This window comes from Heliconius melpomene, chromosome 9 (assembly GCF_056956725.1).
Source record: "Heliconius melpomene rosina isolate 202511_hmr_F chromosome 9, ASM5695672v1, whole genome shotgun sequence".
Classification (NCBI taxonomy): Eukaryota; Metazoa; Arthropoda; class Insecta; order Lepidoptera; family Nymphalidae; genus Heliconius; species Heliconius melpomene.
Window position 1 is genome coordinate 8,496,860 of NC_140397.1, and position 25,416 is coordinate 8,522,275.

Sequence of the window (25,416 nt, forward strand, 5' to 3'; positions counted from 1 at the left end):
GTTTGCTAGTTTTTACACAATTTGACCAGTATTTTTCAGATTTAGTATAGATTAATATGGAAATATTGTAATATTTTATGAATCAGAATAGAAAAAATAGTGTCTTTCTCCTCCGTTCTCCAATATCCACTTAAATTCCAGACGTTGTGTCTTGTGTGGCCACACTCATTGTCGTATCCATGTACTTTGTAACATTTACGTATTAACTTGTCTCAAAAAGTAAACCCAAAAAGCCCTACCAAAAAACATCTTTTTAAACTTTTGACCCATCCCAACTCCAGAATATCCCAAAAGATCACACCACGAGATATTCGAACACAACTGTACTATCAATTAATTTAATTCAGCTTTTCGTTCAGTCCATTGTCTAATTTGATCTCTTAGAACAAAGTTGAAGTTATAGCTAAGTTAAATTAAAATGTATATCTAACGGGAAACTTCTAACGTCTGGAGTCTAACGGGATTAATTACTGCATTGTGGGTAGCATGCGGGTTTTATCCTGATGCCCTTATTATGGTGTGGACTAGGTGTGTTTCCAGGGTTCCCTTGGATTTTTTTTTGGCGATTTGTGTTCGTTTCAACCTAACCTAATGGTGTAGGTGTGGGCACTTAGAATGTATCATTTGTTATACGAAATTTTAGACATATGATATTTCTATGTGACCACGTGGGCGAATCCGTGGAGAGGAAAAAATTATTCTATTTAATGTCTTAAAAACACGCAAGCAAAGTAGCGGGCGAAAACAAATTTTCTTATACATCTTATTTTTTAGTTTAACTAGTTTAAATAGTCTAAAGTAAATTTTAAGTTATAAACTTAAAATTTTCAAAGATACACTTTGCAAAAACAAGTTTTTACTTAAATATTTTAAATGATGTCAAATAATTTCTTGATTTAACTCAGTTTATTCTATAAATTCGTATGCTTTTTGAAGCTACTCATAAGTGCAGCTTTCTTATAAAATTTTTAAAAATTGAAGCGGCACATTGGCTCATCGGCACTGTGTATGAATGCAAATACGACGGTAGTGGGCTCGATTCCTAATTAGGGAAATAAATCATTCTTATTTCTTCGCTCTGGTACGAAAAAAGCACGTTGTTACGTTCCACCATTCAAAATGCAATGTATCGAGAATTGTACGTTGCGTTGGAAACAGAGTGTTTTAACACTAAGTTCCTTCTGTCTACCCTGCTAATTATGGAACATCGCGTGAAGCTAAACAAAAAAAACATCATTATCATTGTTTTTGAAATAAAGCGAAAAACTCCAAAACAATTTAAAACGCAGAAGCCTTATTCCATTACTGCCGGGCGATTTGTAAAGAAGCGCAGAAATAAAACTTTCCGATCTCCTTTAGGTACGTTCCAAACTAAAACAATAACGGTAAATCGCAGTATCCAGATACCAGAATAAGGCCGCGGGCGCTTATCAACTTCTTATCAGTTCACCTTTGTGCCAAGTTCCGTTTATCACCGGCTTCGGTCTCGGACAGCGCCTCAATAATATTTCTTATAAAATTCCTGTTCAATTGTTATGAATCGTTAGATAATTGAGATTGGGTCGTTTGTGTAAGTTAAGTAAGTATAAGATAAGCGACTGACTAAATGTCAGCAGATATCGGAATTTTGCTTTGTTTTTAACTTTAATTTGGGAGAACGGAGAAAGAAGGAGAGAAAATCTTTATCTTTAGCTATTAGACAACTTCTCCACTTTACACTATTAGACAAAAATCATGTTTTAGTGTCAATATGCAACGCAATGCATAATTATTTAAAATGAAACCAACAAACATGAGAAACCATTTGAGCTGACAATGACGTATTAAACTATAATCAGACACTTCCCTACCTCAAAATAAGAATACCGAACCCTTATGCAATCACTTTGTCGACTTCTATTTCCCCCCGGATATACAATTATCAAATTGGTACGGTTCATACGAAAACCTCTGTGGGCGACTCGGGCTCGTACTTGTTTTATTTTTATTAGATAAATATAACAGGAAAGGCAGAACTAATATTAAGTCATCCGTTGCCCACTTTCCGCCATTTCATGAAATATTTCGTTCTGAGAAGCAGAATTCAACGTCGTATTTTGTCTACAAGAGCTGGCAAATAAATATAAGTTAAAAACAATTATTCCCTCTAACCGGAATCGAACCTACAATCACCGCGTTTACACATTTTCCTGTTAATTTCCACATTTTTCTTATTAACATGTAAAAGTTCGTTGAAGTCCAATTAAGTAGATAACAGAATTAAATTAAGAGTTCTAAGAGTAGTCTAGACGAGACCGGACGAAGCAGAAATCTTCTTTTACTGAGTCATGCTCTGTTGATACCCTTTAATTAGTGCTTTAAGTTTCGAAAGCTTTTTCTTAATATTCTTTTGGTTTTTTTAATACTTTAAAACGTCAAATGTTCGTGTTTTTTTATCTGTGTAGCTGCACATAGTAAAGTAGGCAGAGGGAATAGTGTCAACACGTTCACGTGCTTAGTGGTGGATCTCAACGCCGTGCAGTGACCTGTCAGATCGAAGATTAAATTAATGCATTTCACAGAGTTTGGATCCAACCCAAAACCATCGCTTTTGCATTCAGACGTTATCACACTGTATCTATTTGTAAATTTTAATATATTTGTAAATTTTTGAAGTATATTTTTTCAAATTTTTCATAAGAAAAAATCTATGCATATATCATTGTCTCTACGTAGAAGATATATCAGAAAGTCTTTTATTGGGGGTATTTATCAATTAAATGAAACCTTTAAAAAAATTGTCTGTTTGTCTGTGCATTTATGTGTCAATGTAAAGAGTTGTAAGCGACAATATTACTACAAAATAGGTGTTTAACTGAATTGGTTGAAACTGCAGTTATCAATGAATGGATCGTGTCTTTAAAATAATAATGTCATTAGATCACGAAGGTTATTCAGATGAGAAAATAAATATTTCTGTATTACAAGCGGGCGAAGCTGCGAGCGGGTCGCTAGTATTTAATAACATTTTCCAATAAAGGGGTTAGTCTCTAAAAAGTCAGGAATAAAAGACGTGCCAATGGCTTCAATCTTCACACTCTCCAAACGGGAAATACGTTCGAATTTGAATTTTATTTAAAAATCAATAGTGCAAGTTCGATTTGAACAATTCTGAGTGGGGAACGGAAGCGTCTTAATGGGAGTAGAGTGTCTTGAGCTAGGTTCCCAGGTTCCCTTTACCTATCCTGCTATGTGCGGAGTACAGAGCAGAGCTAAAAAACGATTTTTGAAGAAATCAAATGATTATACTGTGGTTTTTGTTTTTCTCCGTCCGTCAAAAAATTAAACATTTTTTGTACGGCGGGGCGGAAGAAAAAGGAAGGAGTGTCTTGACTACCATGCTATACGCGCATAGCATAAAGATAGAAGGAATAACAAAGACCCGGAAAACGTTAAAAATAATTACAACTGGCTTTGTGCAAATGTTAACCCAAAGATTCTCGTATTTATTTCATTAGCATAAGTTATAATATTATAAGTCTGTTGTTCTTTCCATTAGTTGATAAGTATTAGAACTAAATATGTATGTTTCAACACTCAGGAGCCCTGATAGATACTTGCCCGCCCTTCAACACAGATTGCCTCCAGAATTCGGCGGAAAGAACAGGACAGAACGTAAAACTTAAAAAATAAATATAAACAATTAATTTATAAAATTTACCATATTATTATTATCTTAATCCTACTGTCGCCTGTCGCTGCTCACATGCAAATGCAGTTAAATGAAGATTTAGAATAAAAAATATGCTTAAAAAATATCTTTTTCAATATTAGCCGGAAGAAATTTAATTATTTTTGTATTTAAAACATTTTTATCGGTATAACAAAGAAATTAAATTGTCATTATAGTTCAATTTAACGTGAGTCAACTTCCTGAGTGATGTCCGTCGCGCGCAGTTGACTCGCTGAGTAATTACTATAAAGTTTCGAATCGATTCGCTTTAATATTCGACTTATAAATTCAGTTACAACACTAGTTTTAATATATTATTATTCGAATTGGTTAAGTAAAAGTAGTAGAGGAAGAGGATGAGTATTTATATACGTGACTGGTTGTGCCCGCGGAACTGGCGGACTGGTCTGCCCATGGAATCCATAACCTGTTGCGTTACCCATAAACTTTGTAATTAGAGACACTCGTGTCCATAGAGAGACAATCGATGTATACACTGAGTGTACAGAGTATAATGTGTATTTCTCGAGTCCTTTAAAGCCACAACTAAGTATTAAATGAAACTCACCAAGTTGTCGATTAACCCTTTTTTTTAATTTCAGTTCGACGCTTTATCCCTCTTATAAGCAGTAGGCAGTGATAATTTATAAAGTCTAGACCAGAGACCTTGCAGTTTTCCACCAGTTCCCATACGAATTCGAGATATTGAAAGTGGAATGGTGGAACTTATTGTTGTGTGTTACTAGGACGAGGAAATGGAGATAATTCATTCCTACAAGCGGAAATCGAACCCACAACCGTCGCGAGTACAGTCAAAAGCTGTTCCGCTACGAATAATAAACTATTTGCATTTTCTCGCTAAACTAACAAGAGAATACGCAGTGTTAAGTTGCGCCACATTAACACAAATTACCTCGAAAATTGGACAGTGCGTGGGGAACGGAGTGTGTTAACACTAGGTCACCTCTGCCCACCCTGCTATAAACGGGATACAGAGTGAAGTGTTCGTTATTGCCTGCAAACTTCTGTATAGATGTCCGTCTCGGGCAGTTAACCCGTTGAGTAATTGCAACTAACTTCCAAGTACCCACCTACAGATGAAGTTTTAGTAGTTGCCGTATTCAATGGAGAAACACTGGCGTTTGTGTTTTCTATTACTTATTGAATGCGATTTGTACTATTCTTACCTTTGGAAAATTTACTCTTTTTTAGCTTCATGTCGTTCATGTCCCATGTAAGTATATCAAAGTAGAACAAGCGAAGGTCAGCTAGTGTTAAATCACTCCGTTACCCACTTTCCGCTCAATTTTCTAAGCATTGCATTTTGAGTGATGAAACGTTTACGTTTATATTCAGTTGCTGTGTCTTTGCGCCATAAGGAATTTAATGTAAAATATTACCAAATTTCTTTTTTATTCTTGTATTTCAGATTTGATAAAAACAACTCATTGCGCTCAGTTCTGCCTCTAAGTGTGCAACGAAACTAAATTCTCTTATGTCTTAACATTACATACTACTTCCATCACAAAAGAAGGGTATTGTAATAAAAAAAAACTAAAAACACGCTTTCATCGTGCACTAAAAAGTGCAAAATAAAATGTACCTACTCTGGAGGTATAAATTACCTAAACCTAAACTCGAATGATTTGCTAGTGAAGTTTTAATACTCGGCTCTTTCTGCCTATCCTGCAGGATACAGCGAAGTGCCTGTAATTCAGATTCTTACATTTTATTACGTATTAACTTAGTTACAGCTCGACCTAATAAAAATATGCTAAAAAAGAAAATATAGTAATGTATATCTTACATAATTATAAAGTACAATAGCACAAATCGTCGTGGTAACGAAGTCTACAGACGGCTCTATCTGATTATTAAAATTAAATTCATATTGTTACACACATAATGGTAGACAAAAACGTATGTTTTGTTCACTTCATTCATATTTTATATCTGTATATTTATATTACGTGTAAGTAGCTTTGTTTTACTAATTTAATATTATATTTCTTGAAATTTCATTGCGCTATCCCACTTATAGCTAGGCAAAGGGAACCTGGTTAAAACACTCCATCCCCTCAAGATTCATGAAATTAGCCTATTCAAGACCACTGCTGACATAGGCCTCTCCCAGGATGCGCCAAAGCCCACGATCCTCCGCCTTCCGCATCCAGTCGAAGCCAGCAACCTTCTCCAGGTCGTCGAGCCATCGAGCTGGAGGGTGCCCTACGCTACGCTTGCCGATCCGCTCTAATAATTGATAAGATTAATCTAAGTTCAATTCTCAAGACATTGCGTGTTGAATAGCGGAACTCAACGCCGTGCTTCATAAACAGAGTGATCAAATGAAAATAATTAATTAAACCAAGTGTAAATAAAACTCACAACCGTCGCGTTTACAGTCACCCTGTGATTTTATATTTTATTTCGAAGAAGATACGATCGATCACATTTAACATTTGGTATAAAATAGTAATTAGTTTTTAAGGATCTTGTTCCTAAGTTAAGTAATTTCGTTGTGCAGACAAAGTTTCTAAAAACTTTCTTACTATTTAAAGACACTTTAAACATATTAAACATTTCTCCGCAACTCTCCTTAATACGAGAATAGAGTCAAGATATCTATACTAATATTGAAAATTTGAAGAGTGTGGTTGGTGGCGTTAATCTCCGAAACTATTTGTTCGAATTGAAGCAATACTTTGTGTTGCACATTCTAGTTACCGAGGAAGGATAGTTAAAAAAAAGAAATGTAAACGTACATAATGTGTTAATTACTCGTATGTATATTTAATTCTATGTAAATCCCTAATATAATCCTCTTAGCAGTCCATCTCATTAGATGGCCGCTTTAAATGAATTATCAGTGAGAAGGGTCCGTTGACTGTTTGATCCGAACTTTTAATCATACATAATATACTTGGAATTTTTTTATGAGGAATTTATGTTTTTCGAGGCTCAGGCGCGAGGGCTGCATGGCGCAGGGGCGAGCGTGTGATTGTAAACGTGACAGGTTCAGGGTTTGTTCCCACTCGAGAAAATTAAATATATATTTTTTTAATTTCTTCGCTCTGGGGTCGAGGCAAAGCGCGGTGTTGAGTTCCTAAAACCCTATCATCATGTGGCAACGTTATAAAAATAAGTTTGAGCAAGCAAAGCCGCGCTTGACTCAAGTCTTATTATAATTATGCGAAATGATCTCAATCACTAACAAGCACTTATATCGATCTTTTCTTTGTCTCCTTATCTGAAAAGCCTAATAAATGAATACAAATCGCCAACCCTAGCTAGGATCCAGCTATTTTATAATATAATTGATGAGAAAAACCGTCTCTAAATACATACATATGTGTTATCATCGCACACATCTAACTACTGGGTTGGTTAATGATTTATTACAATAATATAGGCTAATTACTCGCGGCCAGCGCTGATTTCAGTTGATACCGCTTTGAGTGACAGCCGCTGTTCAAGTCATGTATAGCATGTTCATATTCATAAATAATAGTCGAAATGATAAGAAAAACTGCCGTCGTGGCACACCCCCCGGGGTGTGACTGTTAATGCGACGATTGTCAGTTCGATTTCTAGTTGGGGTAATGAGTTGTTAACATTTCTACGTTCAGGTCAGAAGAAAAATCGCAGAATTTAATTCTGAGTTTAAATAATACTGATTTTAAGGTGATTAGTGGAATATAAATACATACATTTATACTAATATTAAAAAGTTGAACAGTTTAGGCGATAATCTCAGGAATTATTGGCTAAATTGAAAAAAAAAATGTTGACAGTACACATATCGAGGAAGGCTATGTTAATAGTCGATAGTCGTTTCAGATAGTACCTATTATATGGTCAGAACTGCCTCGGAGGGTATTTATGTATCATATTATACTCATGAGACATTCCCAACTCTTAGCTATTTCCATTTGATAATGCAAGTGAAGCCGCATATCAAATGTAGTATTAAATACATTCTTATGAAGAGGGAATAGAATCAACAATTAATTTGAGGCTGTTATAGTATAGCGACGCAGCGTCTGGTTGTAAATACAGTCGATGTGGGTTCAATTCCCACTCAGTAGAATCACATACAAGACTTCAGTTTCGTCACCCAACACGCAATATCTCTTACGTGAACTAACTTAACAGTAGGTTACCTCTGTCTGCGGGATACAGCGGGAAACAGCGTGAAGACAAACAAACCATGCGTTCAATCACAGTATAGAAGTAAGTCTCGTATCACTGAATAAGTAATTTGTCTTCAGGGATAAGATCTGTAAAAGCTCATTCCAGTCGCCGGACACCGAACTTTGCAACTTTCAAACTAATTAAGTTGGGTCAAAATGTAAGTCGAAGTTAGTATCTGATTTTAATACTTAAATTTTAGATATGAAATTTAGTGGTTATTGGAATCTAACTTTGGATTAAATATATTAATTATTTATTTGTTTTGTGTACGTTGTGCTTTACGTTTGAGGTGAGTCATGACAGGGGTACGAGTGTGTGACTGACTATCAATTTGATTATGACTTAAGAAATTTTTTTTTTTTTACATTGTTGGTGAAATGGGCGTTAAATTCCGCCGCTCAATACGCAATGCCTCTAGAATTTGGCGGGAAATGGAAAATGGAGGAAACCCGAGGTTCCATTTTCCTATCCTACTATGTACGGGATAACGCGTGAAGCTATAATTTTTTTATAAACAATTCTAAAAGTATATTTATTTAATTCAATTTTATTTTTTTAAAACGCTAAGAACTTCTAATTTCTAACATTACAATATTAACATAAAAATAGTATTTTTTTTATTAGGTATAACCTCACTATGCCTCTAAGCACAGAAGGCATATTTCTTTAACAAAACAAATTTCCAGTACAAGATTACGGTCCATCATGAAGATTGCCCGGTGTTTGCGGCAAACAACTAACTGGCTATATTACTTCAATTTCTTCAAGTTCTTATCGTGGAATATTTGTACGGACACACAGACGGACTGATTATACTTATATATCTATATGAAAATAAAGATTTTTTTTAACTTTAAGCGCGCCGGTTATGGGTTCGACTTCCACTTGAAGAATTACAGTTTCGTGCTCAATCTGGTAACAAAACAAACGGGATTGCAGCTCCACCGTCAGAGAACTTAGTGTTAAGACACTTCGTTCCCATTTAGCCACTTTCGTTCTCCACTTTCCGCCAAATTCTAGAAGCATTGCGTGTTAAGAGGTGGAACTAAATGCAATATGTTAAGACATTCCGTTCTCCAATTTAAAATCTCGTGGACTATTGTGATATACCAATATACAGTAAATGAGAAATGCCGAACCAGCGACAGCCTGAAGCCATCATAAATAATTCAAACTACCCGCAATATATAAATTTAAAATTTGTCCATTTAAACGATAAACACCGATATAATAATAATTGTTACAAATGATTGGTTTAGTTTATGTTACGTATTAATTAATTATTTGCGTACATCACGCATGAGGGCTTAAACGAGCGAAATTTACATATATTTGGAAACTGGCTTTTTACCTGTGGTTTCGCTTTCGGGGTCAAATGAAATATGAAAATTTCGCCCAATTTTCCTCAAGTACGAACCCACAACCATTTTATACAAGCTGGAAATAACTGAGAGTTATGTATGACACTTGACACATGACACATTCCTAGCGCTCGATGTTACTCTGACCTCAGAGTACAACGTAATGAAAGTCATGTAAAATAACCTATTGCCAAATACATTTTTTTATAACCTCAACCATTTCTTTGCTGAGATTAGCGCGTTCAACCAAACAAACTCGGCAACTTCATAATATTAGTATACATATAACAATCAATCTGTCCATCCGTATGTCACACACAAGGCAATCTGGGTAAAGGGATTGATCCACTACACACTGCCCAGGGGACGCGATCAGCCCAACCAGTAGATTAGCTGTATGCCCCATTCCTCCAAATGACGGTCATGTATGCACACTGCGTATATATTTTTATGTGTCTTTAACACTAAAAAGATAGATAAAGATGTTTTTTTATAGGTTAGTAAAAAAGATATGCTGGAATTACAATTTTTGTATAAGAGAATAAAATATTTTCATTTTTGACAAATAGCAGCAAATTGCCATTTTTTTTTTTCAGTTTTAGGACACTCCTATATTTTTATTTTTATGGTGGAAAATAAATTTCTATGAAAACATTGCATTTTTCAAATTACTTTCTATAATTAAGTAATTTATAACTTTACTAAAATGTTAATAATGTGATAACCCTGAAATAACCCTGACCAGGTTTCGCTACTCAACGACGACGCAATTTCTTCAGAATTCGGCGAAAAGTGGGGAACGGGAGAAAAAAAACTCGATAAACACGAAAAGACATTTCAGATTTGAACCCATAGTTCATGAGTTATAATAAATAAAGACCTTCGGAAATTTGAACGGGTTATCCTACTTGCTTAACTCATCACAGCTGCCTTATACTGCTTTTAGTAATCAGATAAAAGAAAGGAGCGCTCGCATCCTACAATATTACACTGGAAGTACAAAATGGTTACAATTCCATTCCGTTCCCACATTTAAGTAATTGATTATTTTATTACTCAATAAGTCGTATTCTCGAAGCGAAACAAGACTTGAATATTGCGGTAACAGCCTTAGAAAAGTTTCTTTCGACGTGAGTGGATGAATAGTAATTTCTTTTAACTTCACGCTGTATCCCGCACACAGCAACCCTCCTGTAAATCCGACTAGTATCTTGGGCACTTATATACAGTCATGTGTCATACACAACTCTAAATTATTTCCATTTGGCCACGCGGGCAAACCCCCAGTAGACTTTTGTGAAAAATATTTGTAAAACTTCAGTTATTCACAGTCACGAGTGGTCTTCACGTTACAATGATAATAAAAATGGTTAAAATGTATGCGAAAAATATTAATATTTTAAAAGTAAAATTTTGTGCTTTTGTAATTTTAACGATAAAATAACATATCCTTTTAAAAGCAAAGTAAAGTATTTAAAACTAGAAGGTGTTATATATGGAGAATATGTGACAGCTTTTCGCTGTATCTTATGTATTTTAAGACACTCCGTTCTCCACGCACTGCCTTATTTGCCAGACATAGCATTATGAACGGTGGAACCTGCTATCAGAGCAAGTAAATCGAAATAATGCATTCCGCCGAGTGGGAATCGAAACCACATTCCTAATAAATAATCTTTCTCTAATATTTTTCAAATGAAATCTTTATCCTAGTGATAAAGATAGCTCTTTGCCTCTTTCCTCCTAGTGGAAATCGAACCCACGCTCCAGGTTCTTATCGCTTTTTCCTCTTCTAACACGAAACGTCGAACCCTATACCCCTAAATCTCTAAAACTACATAACTATATCCACATGGGCAACAGCGCAAGTTATTAACATAAGCAAACGAGGCGGTGATACAATCGGATTTGTTTGAGGGTATTTTGGCAAAACAATTTGCTGACGTCATATTACGACCGAATAACTGTAGATTGGATGCCTTACTATTTGTGTTGTTGTGTTAAGTAGTTATGCGGACAGAAATTTAATAAGCTTGCGACTGTAAACGCTACAGATTAAGGGTTCGATTCCCGCGCGAGCAAATTGAACATTTAATAATTTTATTTCTTCGCTCTGGTAACGAGCACATTCAACACACACTGCCTTTAAAATTCGGCGGAATAGCGAGGAATGGAAATGTCATAATGGGAACGGAATGCCTTAACACTTGGTTCCCAGGGTGCCCCTGCCTACCCTTCTATGTGTGGAATACAGCGTACAACTAAAAAAGAAATGCTTGCGAAAATAAAAACAAATAGAGGAATGTAAACTGTAGTAAGGGCCCGAGATCCTTTCATCAGTAGTTCAAACTATACGTCTCAGGGAACTTACACAAGCGCACGGTTAGCTTCATTTGTAATTTGTAGCCTAATACGATTTTAGGGCGAGCTTTTCCATTTTAATAATTTAGTACAATAAAAAAAATAAGTGATAGATTACTTAGATCTGATATTAGACATGGAAAAGTGAGTGGTAAGAGAGGTAGGGGGAGACCTCGGTTGACCTTCGAAAACACAGTATCAGGGATACTGGAGGAAAGTCACGTAAAAAGCATGAGGACCCCCCGAAGGACATGTATGAAGAGGTTGATGACTATATTTCCTTTAAAATTTAAATTGCAAAGAACTAATTGAAAAAACTGTTTATTGTCAATAAATATCCAAAAAAATGTACTGTTTTCCACATACTTGGATCAAATGAACGTAACGAAATCCCGTTTCCGTTAGTCGCTAACTAATTTTAATACTTCCGTTGGCTACAGCTCGAGTTAATTCCAACAAAACGGGTGCTATTATATATATTAACTATAAGTTCGAAGGTTATAGGTTCGACTTCCCTTTCTTAAAACTGGTACCAAAATAAATCACCAAGTAAGGACGCTATTAATATCATGCTGTATCTAGCATATAGCATGGTAGGCAGAGGAAACGACCATCCATTTCCCATTTTTCACCAATTTTTTTAGACATTGCTTGTTAAGTGGCGAAACTCAACACCGCGATTATCCTTCTTACTAGAGTTGGAACAATATTGGGGACAACCCATCACCAACGCCATAAACGTCGCGTTTACGTCACGGCGCCATAACAAGCGACGACTGACCCAAAAAATAGCTATTTTACTAGTGCTATATATAAATATTATGGCATAGTAATGTATTTACTATATAAAAACGTCTCTATTTGGATCTGAAAAATACAGACAATGTGACAAATAGCTAAACTTTTCCTTACTTACCTCAAAAGTACAGGAGGAACGTGGAAATTAAATAGAAACTACCAAAAAATTCCAAGCCAAACCAGAAACTCATTTGCATCAGCTACATTAGTATATAGGCATGCATAAATTCAAGCGGATTCACATGGGAAAGTTAGTTCAGGTGGACTTCAAGTTGGGGAGTCTAAAACATCAATTACATAGTTTTAAAAATAAACTTTAAAACTCGGTCTCCGGGGGGTGTGATTGGGACCATGGATACGGATACGGCAGAAATGGCCGAAACTCTAGTTTCGTCTGAATTCGGAGTTCTGTATGTTGCTGACTGTGCCATATATCATTTGTGGTGCAGAATGTTAGAAACAGCGATTTTATGTTGATAGTTTTATATGGTTCAGTTCTGTGGTCAAATGGATATAGCTGAGAGATGTCAATGATAAATGATAACTGCTAAGTGCTGGAGGTAGCTCTGACAGCAGTACAGTACACAGATATAGAAGTTTACATCGAAACACTTAATACAAAAATATTTTTTCAATTCATATCATAAGGCTAACCTTAGCACTAATGCTTTTAATTTTAAACAAACGATTCTACACCTTTTTGATATTAGTATAGATACTATTTTTTTTGTCTGTTAACCTTACCTTTACCAGCTTGCCTCCCTTCATCAAGGTGCAATATGCACCTCTGTAAAACTATTAGTAAATAAAAGAATCAAGTTTCAAGATTGTCCATTACCCACTTTACAATCAAGTTTTCTATTCATTACGTGTTTCTAATTACTTTACATTTTAATTTTTCTATCGAACAGAGGTCAATTGCGCACTTTATCTTGTTATTACAGTGAGGAAATAGAAATAATTCATTCCTGCAAATTGTAACCCGACTGTCACTGTCCCGTTTACAGACGTGACACACTTACTTCCTTCTTGGATATCCCAAATTTAAATCCTACAAATTTCTTCAACTGTATAATATCTTTAATTTTCGCGATTATTACACATATAAAATTGAACTATTGATGGATCAATCGCATATATTTAGAGATCCGAGGGTTTTATAGACCAGGTAGACCAGGTTCTTCAGTTTTATTCTTAAATCATCCCTACATCTCATTGAACGGCCCAATCACCAAAGAATTAGCGAACAATGGAGCGTGTTCGTAGGAAAGTTGCCGGCCGTAATAATGTATTTATAATGTCACTTCGAGTCGAGCGCTCCCGCACAATTGATGTCGATTAAAATTACACATTATATCGATTAGGCTTACAGAATACTTTTTTATTTTTATTTATTAACTTCAAGCTATATCCCGCAAATAGAAGGCTATCCTCAGCAGAGTTAAGACTTTTCGTTTTCCCATTCAGATACGTCCGTTTTTATTACGTAATCCTAGAGACGCGGAACTCAACACCGTTACATTATATTTCATTGATTTAATTTTACGCCACGTAATACTGGGTTCCATAAGCCTAGCCTAAAATAAAATAATGTTTTTAAACAATCGCACCGCAAAGTGGTACGGGTAAACTCAGTCTACCAGGATATTTTCGTTGATAAAGTTTCCTTCAATCCAATAATGTCACGGCTTTAACAGCCGTCATGTGCCTGTCACATCACATAGGTTCAAAATATATTTTATTTCTATTTAAATACTAAAAAAAACATAACGTGCAAGACACTGGCTACGGACAGCGAGGACGCGGGCGCAGGAGCGGGCGCGGGCGCGGGCGGGGTCGAGCACGAAACAAAGTCAACGGCAATTATCTTAATGAGACGAGCTCATTTAAAATACAGCTTCTAATGAATCATCATAAAGTATGCAATGTTTGTTTTAGCGATATCATTGTGGAATTCCGGAGATTATTTAGACAGGTCTAGACCTAGATCTAGGTTACGTATAAGCTGACGTAACTATGTTTAATAAATCGGAAACATAGTCCTAGCAGCCTCCTTATCCTAAGACATCGCACTTATCCCAAACATCGCCTAATTGTCCAAACATTCCGTGAAGTAGTGGAACTCCGAGCGCTCTCTCTCCAGAAGCAGAGAAAATATTTTAAAACGACGACGCTATGTAAAAATATGAAGAATTAAAAATTAAAGAAAATGGGGATCGAACTAAGAACTACGACGTTTACAATGACATGCATTTAAGTAGGTACGAGTTAGTTGCATATTGCATATTGCATATTGCACATTGCAATATAGAATGAGTACAAACCAGGTCACTAGACGCACCACAATCGTAACTCACCGATCTGTGAAGGATCCATCACGTTTATAGAACTTATAAAAACTGCACGTGATCTATATTTATGTTTATTTTTATTTCTATAAATCTCAAGGGGTCAAATGAAATATTACTCATTATGTCGATATGTCGATGTTTTCTGTATAAGTATAAGCATTTATTTATATTTTATAGCTTCATAGGGTGTATCGCTTATAGCGTGGTGTGTATGGGGGAACAAGGGATTCTACTGTTAAGACAAGCTACATACACACCGCTCAAGTTTCGATACATTATGGGTAGAGTTGCGGAACTCAACGCCGTGTTTTGAATTGTTAACAGAGCTAAATAATAAAAATATTAAATATTAAATTCCCCCGTATGGGAATCAAATTCATAACCGTCGTGCTTACATTCACATGATTGTGCCTCATTCTCATATATTTTTTGTATGATCAATTTTTTTTTTACACAATAATGATGTTAACTAAAATTCTAAGCAAGTTTCCAAAAAAACATAACACATTTTGGAGTGAATGCCTCAAATACAAAACAACAAGTAGTTTCATTACAGTCCAAAGGGTGTCTTTAGAGCCGCACTGGAAAGAGGATAGTGAATTTTTGTTAACACTAATATTCTTAAGAGGCAAAGTTTTATATTTAATTTACTAGAAATGTACGCTTTTTTTATACGTAGGTTTTTGTAATTTTTTGTATTGTAGTATACGGATATTTCTTAATAGGAACGGAGTGAGAGACTTAATATTGGGTTCCCAGGTTCCCTCTGCCTACCCGCCTATGTGCGAGATATGGCGTGAAGATATAAAAAAAATAGCATATAATAAAGCTCTTCCGTTACTGAGTGATTGACAGACAATGCATAGCAGAAAATACCGAATTAAAGCCTGGTGTCTTCAGGTAGATTAGGGCAGGTAAGTTAGGGAATGTAGGGGAGCAATGAGGGAGGATTTCTCGAAATACCTTCGAAAATTTTCCCTTTTTCGTCCCGAAGTCCACGATATACGGACGATGACTAGTATACTTATTATAAAACAATCTTATAAACGCCACCTTATAATATAATAGTATTATAACATATCTTGATAAAAAACAAAGTGTTTCGTTCTAACAATACATTGTGTAAATGTTACATTATTTTTGTAGAGTTAGACATAACAAAGATAATTTAAGTATAATTTAGGTTAATTCTAACATAATAAAGTAAAAGATAACATATAACATTAAATTATATAACATTTTAAACGTAACTACTGTTCCTTTGCTGGGTAATTAATGTTGTGAGTGAGTGTTGTTTTTTTTCGTTAATTAATTTTTTTCTTTACATTATAATGCTTTTCCCGTAACAAGGCGCGACGGTCATGGGTTTATTTCTCATTTGGGGAATCGTTCTATTTTCATGTCCATACAAGAAAAGCGCAACATTAAGGTCCCCTACTCAACACACAATGCCTCGAAAATAGGGCCATGTAAGCGGAGTGACTTAACACTAGCTTCCCTCTGTTTATCACGCTATATACAGGATGCAACCGAACTAAAAAAAATTTTCTTCATTCTCCACTCTCCACACTCAAAAGACCCAATCAAAAATAGAACCATTTCCGTTACAAATACGTATAAAACACCCAAAGAGTAGTTAATATCAAACTTGTTAATATGTAAACTTTAATTACGTTGAAGTTAACTCGACAAGTTCGCAGTAATGAGACCATTACTTTTGAAGATCGATTACTTAGAGTTGGGGGTCCGCTCTGTGACTACGAATATAGACTCTATTGATTTATTTTTGTATGCATATTTTATATGAGCATTAAGTGTAGACATAGGACACTGCGTTCTCCGTTTTCATTTTACTGAATTAAAAAACTTCACGCTGTATATCATCATCGGGGTAGGCAGAGGGAACCTAATTTTAAGACACGACTTTCGGATTAAATCACTTTAAAATATTAAATATTTAACTTCCTCGAGTGGGAATCGAACACACAAGCTGTCGCATTTACTTTCATATGTTTGTGCCCTTTCGTCTAACTCTGTTTGATTTCCATTTTCCAATAGGTGGAAAAAATATTTTTTTTTTTGCAAGATTTATTTATTCTTGCATTTTGTATGATAGGTCGAAAGTAGTTAATTTCTATTTTGCGCTTTCCATTTATTTATACACCATATATTAGGGGAATACAGTTTTTATTAAAATTTATTTTCATGAAGCTGCGTATTTTCATTTAGTTTCATAATTGATTAAATTTATTTTCGTGAAGTTCCATTATTTATTTTCAATTGGTTTCAATTTTGTTTAAATATATTTTCTATAATTTCCATTAGTTAGTTTTAATTCGTTTCATTTTGAAAAATTTATTAAAGCCACGATTGATTCAATTATATCCCTTTAAAATAATATATTTTTAATTCCTCGGGCTAGTTCTGTTAAATGTATCCTTTACATAAAAAGTAATATTAAATATATGGTTTTAACCTACTTATTACGTTTGTACAGTTATCCACAAACTCGAAAGTCTCGAAATCATGTCAAGATCTTTTCGAGACATTTCAATTTTCGAGACATTTCCTACTGAGTAGCGGAATTCAAGTATGTGTTCAAGATTGAACATTGCTTTTTAAGATAATGAAAATTTTAATCCCAAACTGTTTAAAAAAGTTTTCTAAAATAAAATCTTTCCTTTAAATAAAATGAGTCCTATAATTACTAGATCGAAGGCAAAGCTTTCATGTAACTTTACACTACATTCATTATAAACGTGGCAAGCAGGTACTTTACTTTGAAATTAATGATATATTCGTCCCGTCACCCAGTTTACATATCAAATAGAACAAAAATATATTGTATAACAAAAATAAAATATAGTTAATTAGTTAGGTAAGGTAAAATCATAAAGGAGAACTATTAAAAAAAATCAAAATATCAAATCAGCTTCACATTGTATCCCGTACACAACAGGGTAGGCAGAGGAAACCTAGTTTCAAGACATTCCGTTACCCACTTTCTGCCGAATTCTGGAGGCATACCGTGTTGAGTGGCAGAACTCAACATCGCGCTTTGTCTCGACACAGAGCAATGTAATGGATATATATATTTAAATACATATTTCATCCCCTCAAGTGGGAATCGAACCTACAACCACTCGGTCTTACAGTCACACTTTGTGGCCCTGCGCCACGATTGACTTTCTTTTATTTTATTCTAGTCCACCTCGACGCAGTTGAACAGCTTTTCATTTTACCATGCTGGTAGGACAGGCAGACTGGCAGAGTTTTTTTTTTAACGGCTCTTCCTGTCTTAAGACTAGATTTCCCAATCAACTCCTGCCATATTCGGAAGTAAGATTTCATTTCCTTTTTAATTTTAACCAATCAATCTCCCACGTCACACCAAAATACATAAGATAGGAAGCCATTTTCTTATTAACAACACCTGTTGTAGTCTATCATAAATCTGGGGCTGAATGACGTGACGGGACAAACAAACAGACGGGCGCGTGATCTATCAGCGTTAGATCGACCTTCGTCACCCGCGGGATAAGAACAATACAAATAAACTTAACTAACGAAATTGGTAATGGAACTTGGATTAATTGATGTGCAATTTTGTTTGACGAAGCCAATCGTGGCGCAGGAGCCACTGTAAATACGAGGGTTGTCAGTTCGATTCCCATTCGAGGAAATTAAATATTTAATATTTTCATGTTCTCGGTCCGGCAAAGGGGCAAATGCGCAGTGTTGATCTTCGCCACTCAACACGTAATTCGTCCAAAGTGTTTGATAATAGATAAAATCGTATCTATCATAATTACCGTGACGCAGTAGAAGTGTCTGTCGACGCGATGTGATATGGACATTAGTTTCCCCGCTCTTGTAGCAAAAGTGAGGCGTTAATAATCGATATATTAACAATTTGCCTATTTTGTTAACCCCACAAAAAGGAATCAAACCCTAAACCATTACTGAACTACACCATCGACAATTGTCTAATTAAGTCAGACCGCTTACTCAGAAATTCTGACAGAATCTATAGGTACTATTATAATAGTATCTTTAAAGTAACGTTCAATTTTTTTTCCAGTTCCAAACAGATGTTAGCCTGAATTTAGTAAGTACTGTAAACACCAAGTTCGGAGCTCGGGGGTCTATTCTTGAAAAAAAGCATTCGTATAAGAAACACGTTCTGTGAGTGGAATAGAGCCTTTGTGATGTTTATTATCACGCCGCTTTCCCTACTGAGTAATCACATAGCCTGTACGCGGCTCAGTCAAATATTATATCTAGGTTAATGTTATAAAGCTGAACAGTTTGTTAGGTTGTACGCTCTAATCTCAGGAACGGGACAGTTCATTTAACATTTTCTTTTGAATAGTCTTTATTGATGAAGGCTATATGTTGTGATTTGTTCCAATAACACTCACTGAACCTGCGGTCAGCGTTATACGCAGGTCCACTACGTCTTTTATTTTTTATTTTTTATTTTTTACTTTACGTATCCACAGTAGTGAGTGGTGTAGAGACGTTTCACTGCCACTAAATTGAGATATTGCGGCTCGAGTAAAAGAAGTTAACACCTCACATTGCCTATCTCAGGAATAAAAATATATTATGTGAAATAACGTTTTTCTTGTGAAATTCGAATCTAGAACCCAGATTGTGTTTGAAACATATGTTACATCAAATAACAGAATGGAATGATTTAAATAAAATATTAGAATAAACCAGTGCAAATAAATGTTAATTTATTTGCAATTAAAAAAAGTATGCAGTTTTTCATTAATGTTTTTTTACGAACCTACCACGCTAAATCAAATCAATCACCTGTAAACTGACTTTAAAGACAGTCAGTTTTTATTTTTTTTAATTCGTTGAGTTTCATCACTCAACATACTATGTCTGGAAAACTATACCGAAAATGGAGAACAGAGTCTCTTAACACTGGGTTCCCTACCCTGCTACGCGGGATACAGCATGAAACGATAAATAAAACATAACCAAGCTGGTCCACATTATAAGTTGTGACATTAGTAATAAGTACGAAGAGGGTGTAGTAAGCAGCTTTAGATAGCGCAAATGACGCGTCACTCTCCCAACGTAATATATTTTTATTTTTGCAACAAAACTAACGGAAATTCTTACTTTGGACGGCGAGGAGTACTCGTATGAGAATGTTTAACTTAACTTTGTGTTATTTGCGTTTAACTTTTATGTGAATGAATTTTAAATGTTATACATCTCTATATATGAGAAAAGGTCAGTCGTGGCATAGAGGCACAGAGTGTGGAAGTGAACGCAAGTGGTCGTGGGTTCGAACCCCTAATGTTAAGACATTCCGGTCTTAATTTTCCGCTGCGCTCTGGACACCAAAGCAAAGAAATGAAAATATTAAATATTTCATTGGGATTGGGAATTGAACCCAAACTGTTGCGTTTGCAGTCACAATTCGTACTCCTGCACCACGAGCCACGACTGGTCTCAAATATTTAAAATTATGTCAAGACATGAGATAGACAGTGATTTCATTAACAAAATGCCAAAACACCTTTAATCTTCCCTTTTAGAGACTGCTGCTACTGCAAAGACATGCAGATTTATCAAAATTATATTAAAAAGAAAACTTTTTAAACACTAATCATAATACCATTAAGAAGTCACCGACAGTGAAAATTTAAACCTGTGACCACTACAGGAGTAGACAAAGTCAAGTAAGTGTACCACTGTGCCATTAAATAAATATACTTACTCGTATACCTTTAATAGTTTTCAAAGCAAATGCTCATTAAAATTATTGAGTCAAAGGAATTATAATGAAAGGAACTAATACGATATTACATGAATTAATTTCTTCAGTCTTGTCAGGTTTGAAACGGCGTTCACTGCGTTGAATTGCGTCATTTCATACATTATGATCTATTTTAATGGAAAAGGAAAAATAAAGTGACATAATATTTAATCAACTTTTATGTAAATTGCTTTAAATTACATTTTACATAAATATAGTCCAATATATTTAGTTGAGGCTATCGTGGCGTAGTGAAACAGCGTCCGACTAAACGCGGTGATTGCCAGTTTGATCCCGACTCGAAGATTATTTTACATAATTATTATGCATTATGCAGGCTGTATCCTGCACGTAGCGCGGTAGGCAGTGTTAACTTCCATTCTTCACTTTTCACCGAATTCTTAATGCATTGCGTGTTGAGTGACGTGACGTGACGCTGTGCTGAGCGAGAAAATGAAAATATTTAATTTCCCGAGTGGGGATCGAACCCTGTAGCGTTTACAGTCGCCAGCTTGCAGGTTGTGTGAATGTGCGATACGTTTATTAAAAACAGTTTTTCGTAATATTTTAATCATTAAAATAATAGGCAATGAATAATATGTATTTCTTTTCTAAGTGTGGAAAGATATTTTAATTACACTAAAAATATTTAATAAGTAGTATTCCCTCGTGCCAAATGAGCTATGAATTTTAGGTATTTATCTTTGGGTAATGGAAATTTATAAAAATATAGAGAGATGCTAACAACATAAAAAAGTTGTAACAAACGTATAAGAATTTCAACGTCGCTTGATGAGAACGTATGGCTTTAGTTAGTTATGGTTAGAACTCTTGGATAGTTTCCAAGAGGCGCGATTCAAATCCTACAATTTTTTTTATATGTTTTCTACAAAAATAGTAATGAATAATATGACCAATAGGTTATTTTTATGCCCACCACAAATAGCGAATGCTGATAAAGCTAAAACTAAAGGGATGAACGTTCTCATAAAACTATTTATAAAAATAACTTAATAAACTTTCCTAGTGGGGGTGAGCCCCGATTCTTTCTAAAAGGATTTTCAATGTGGCCGTTGATATTTGCAAACTTTTTTAATTGGATTTTATAGAAAAACAACCTCTAAAATTATAGTGTTAGAGTCCACCAGGAGTGTGGAGTTAATTTTGTTGAGAAGCTTCGTAAATTATTCGGTTCAAAGCGCTTTGTAGTATTGGAAACGGTCGGCAGGCGGCGTGTACGTCTTTTGTAGGGTGCCTGTGGCTTGTTTACTTTGCAGGATATTATTTAAAATTTCATGTCTGGCTTAACTTACATTTTTGGATGAATTTTTATTGAGTTTGAGTTGGTTGTGTATGAAAATTGCTTGTTATAAGATGCTGGCAGTGAAGCTGCATTGAGAATAGAGAATGGGTATTGATTTTTTTTTATTCAAGCCTTTCTAATGGTATACTGGTCACTGGGTGAAATGGAAGACTGATGATTCCTAGCTATTTCAAACTGACAGTGCAAATTTCAATAAAATACTTACTATACTGTAGGTATATTTCAAAATACATAGCAAAATATTATTTAATAAATTTAATTGAAAGGTTAATTGAAATTTTATGTTGCTAATATCCATATGTCACATTTTGCTTTAATAAAACATTTAATCACGATGATGAAAATTATATAATGACGTTAGGACGATTTTTCTTCCTAACATCTTCCACTATCCGCCCAATTTTCGAGACTGCGTGTTGAGTGAAGGAATTTAACGCTGCGTTTTGACTTGTTACCAGAACGAGGAAAAGCTCCTAATGGAAATCGAACCCCCAATCGTGCACTTAAACTCCCACGAAACCTAGATGTATTTGTTAAAATGAAATAGTAAAATTTTATATATTCATTCCGCAATTGTAAAACTCACATACGGCCCCTAACCTCTAGGTATTTTATGAAGCAAGGCATCGGAATTTTCTTGGATTTCAAAGGACTAAAACCGAATCGTATCCAATCGATAGACGGCACTTCTTTAGTTTTCAGATTTTATAATTCCCTACAAGTTCCATTTACGATGTTTACTTCTGGGTATGGACTAACTAGTGACCTAATTTGGCTTCGCCTGCTTAAACATAATGTTGTATTATAGCTTTTAACACACAATCTCTACATAAATTGTAGCCTACGTATTATTCTGATGTATAAACTATACAACTGTAAAGTAACATCGAAATCTGTTTAGTAGCTTTTGCGTGAAAATGAAACAATTTTCATACTCACAAATTTTACATTTATAGGTAATATTAGTAGGGTAGGACATAGCATTACATTCATGACACTCGATTACTATTATGTTATATGTGTTTTCAGGGTATTTCTTTTTATTTGGAAAAGTTAAAATTTTAAGATCGTGACTCCAAGCGATCTGATCCGCTATATTACTCTTATTAGGGCGTCTCTCCACTAAAACAATATAGAAAATAAAAAGTGATGTCACTAGTATAATTTTAATACGTATTATGTATTATCATCTCATTTTTTTTTAATATTCATTCATTTCTCTTGCAAAATGTATCTTTTTTTACCGTACAACCTCCTTTGTGCGTTCTCCATACAACGTGACTTTGGCGAAGTGAGTAGTGATCAAATGGCACGTTCGGAATAGCATAAGTAAAGAACAGAACAAAAGATAAAACGAAACTTAGAAAAATTAAACATATAAAAAAATAATTTAATACTTACTACTACTTTTTTAGACATTTATTCTGTAAAAGTGGTATTTTCTTCTTCCGGAAGTAAATTAGGACGGGTCAAGCCGATCAGAGCTGATATATTGGTCCACGTTTTCGCTTCCACTGTGGTCATCACTTCCATTTCTAAATGGGATGCTTGAACTTAAATTTTAAAAATAAAAAATGAAATACGCTACAATATTATTATTAAAATTAAAATTAACATTAAAATACGTTTGTGTTCTTATGAATGAATGACTATGAGGCCATTCGTTACGCAGGGCCACAAGCGTACGATTGACACGTCAGGTTTCGATTCCCACTCGAGGAAAAAATAAATATATTATAATGGGGACGACCGTCCTAACATTAGGTTCCCACGTACTCTTTTCCCACCCTGCTACGTGCCAGACACAGCGTACAGCTAAAGTTTATCATTATGAATGCAAAATAAAATGAATGAAAAAAATGATATTTTGGGACATAAATGATCTTGACAGACGGATCACTTATCCTATAAGATTTTCGTTTTTACCTTTTGAGTAACGGAACTGTAAGACCTACCTAGACCATTCAACTGCCTCACGATGGCTTCCCAATAGCCTTATATTTATGATAAAATTAAAGAAACCGGATTTTTTTTGACATTGAAATCAACAACTTCTTTATTAATAGAACTTGCTTACTAATATTATCTTAGTATCTGATGTTTTATGATTTTTTAAAAATGATGCTAAAGAAAATAAACTTCTAAGAAAGTCAAATATTTCACTTGAACAATTTTTAATAGTTTATCATACTTAGTGGAAAATTCTAACGTACAGAATGAACTTAACATACTGAAATTTCAGGCTTAAATATTTGTCAGTAAAATTTCTAGGGTGGACCATTGTACGATGAGCACGGACCATCCGGCCTACGTCAATTCGTAAGTACTTTCTCTAACGGAACGAGGTAATGAAAATAAATTAAATTTAAATATAATCACCCGAATGGGAATGTAACCCACAACTGACACAATATACGCAGTCAGATGAACATAATATTATATATACCAAATTTAACTCTAAACATACAGCTTAACATAATCTATGACTAACATATAATATAAATTCTGTACTAGCTGAGTAAATTCAATTTGCCACCGCTACGCTTCCTTCGCCCTACATACACACACACACACACACACACAGCCACACATGCCTACATCCAAACATGTATAAGTACTCGCGAATAACAGAATTCATTACTTGAGTACAATAGACCAAAGTAACAAGTTATTCTGCCACGTAATGCTTATTCAAAGATTAAATTTCAATCTAAAATCTATTTCTTGGATAACATTGTAGATTCGGAATTAATTTATAGTTTGAGTGTTGCAATAGCAAACCAATAGATTACTATATTATTTATTTGTGGCATAATGTGTGTAACTTGAGTTAAAGTAAGAACTATTAATATAAGAAATTATCTTCAATTAATTTTATTGTATTTAAAAACCCCACTGCGTTCAATCTTTTATACGTTTAATAAATAAGTAACACATATATAACAAATATTAGTATCACAACTTTTCTTTACATTTTATTATACATTAATAAAATATTGTTGAATACAAACAAAAATTACCTCGCATTTCGTTTATTTGATCGACAATTTTCTTTAACTCAGAAAGTTCTTTTTCTATTGCACACTTCATCATTTCAAAATACTCCATGCTTTCAGAATTTATTGACGAATTGTTCATTTTTTATGTTAGCAGCTACCTTAATTATTTTAATTAAAAATCTTTTGAAGAATATACCGACAAAATAATTCAACGTAATTGCCTCTTATGTCAAAATTTACCGCGATTTTATTATCCATGAAGAAAAAAAAATGTCGCAACAAAACAAGACAATAGGCTATTCAGCCCAAACTTGTTGAAAATAATTATGAACAAAAATTAGGTCAAATCTTAAAACAGTGCACTTATCAAAATGAACGAGTTTATTTATTCTCTGCTGTAAATCAATTGTATTTTATTTAATATTGTTAATCAGAAGATTTATAATGTATGCTGAGTCAACGAACTTTAGAATGCAATTATGTGAAGTCTTACCAACAATAATTTTTGTATTTACTATTTTTATAAAGTGCAATGGA

The 25,416-nt window shown here is 34.5% G+C and overlaps 1 long non-coding RNA gene across 1 annotated transcript; it reads right to left on the reverse strand.

Moving 5' to 3' along the window:
- Positions 1 to 23,179: 23,179 nt before the first annotated feature.
- Positions 23,180 to 25,348, reverse strand: LOC146536470 (uncharacterized). Its single transcript, XR_014878254.1, has 2 exons — positions 24,901 to 25,348; positions 23,180 to 23,433 (listed from the first exon to the last, which is right to left on the reverse strand). It is a non-coding gene; the product is annotated as an uncharacterized LOC146536470 (long non-coding RNA).
- Positions 25,349 to 25,416: the final 68 nt, after the last annotated feature.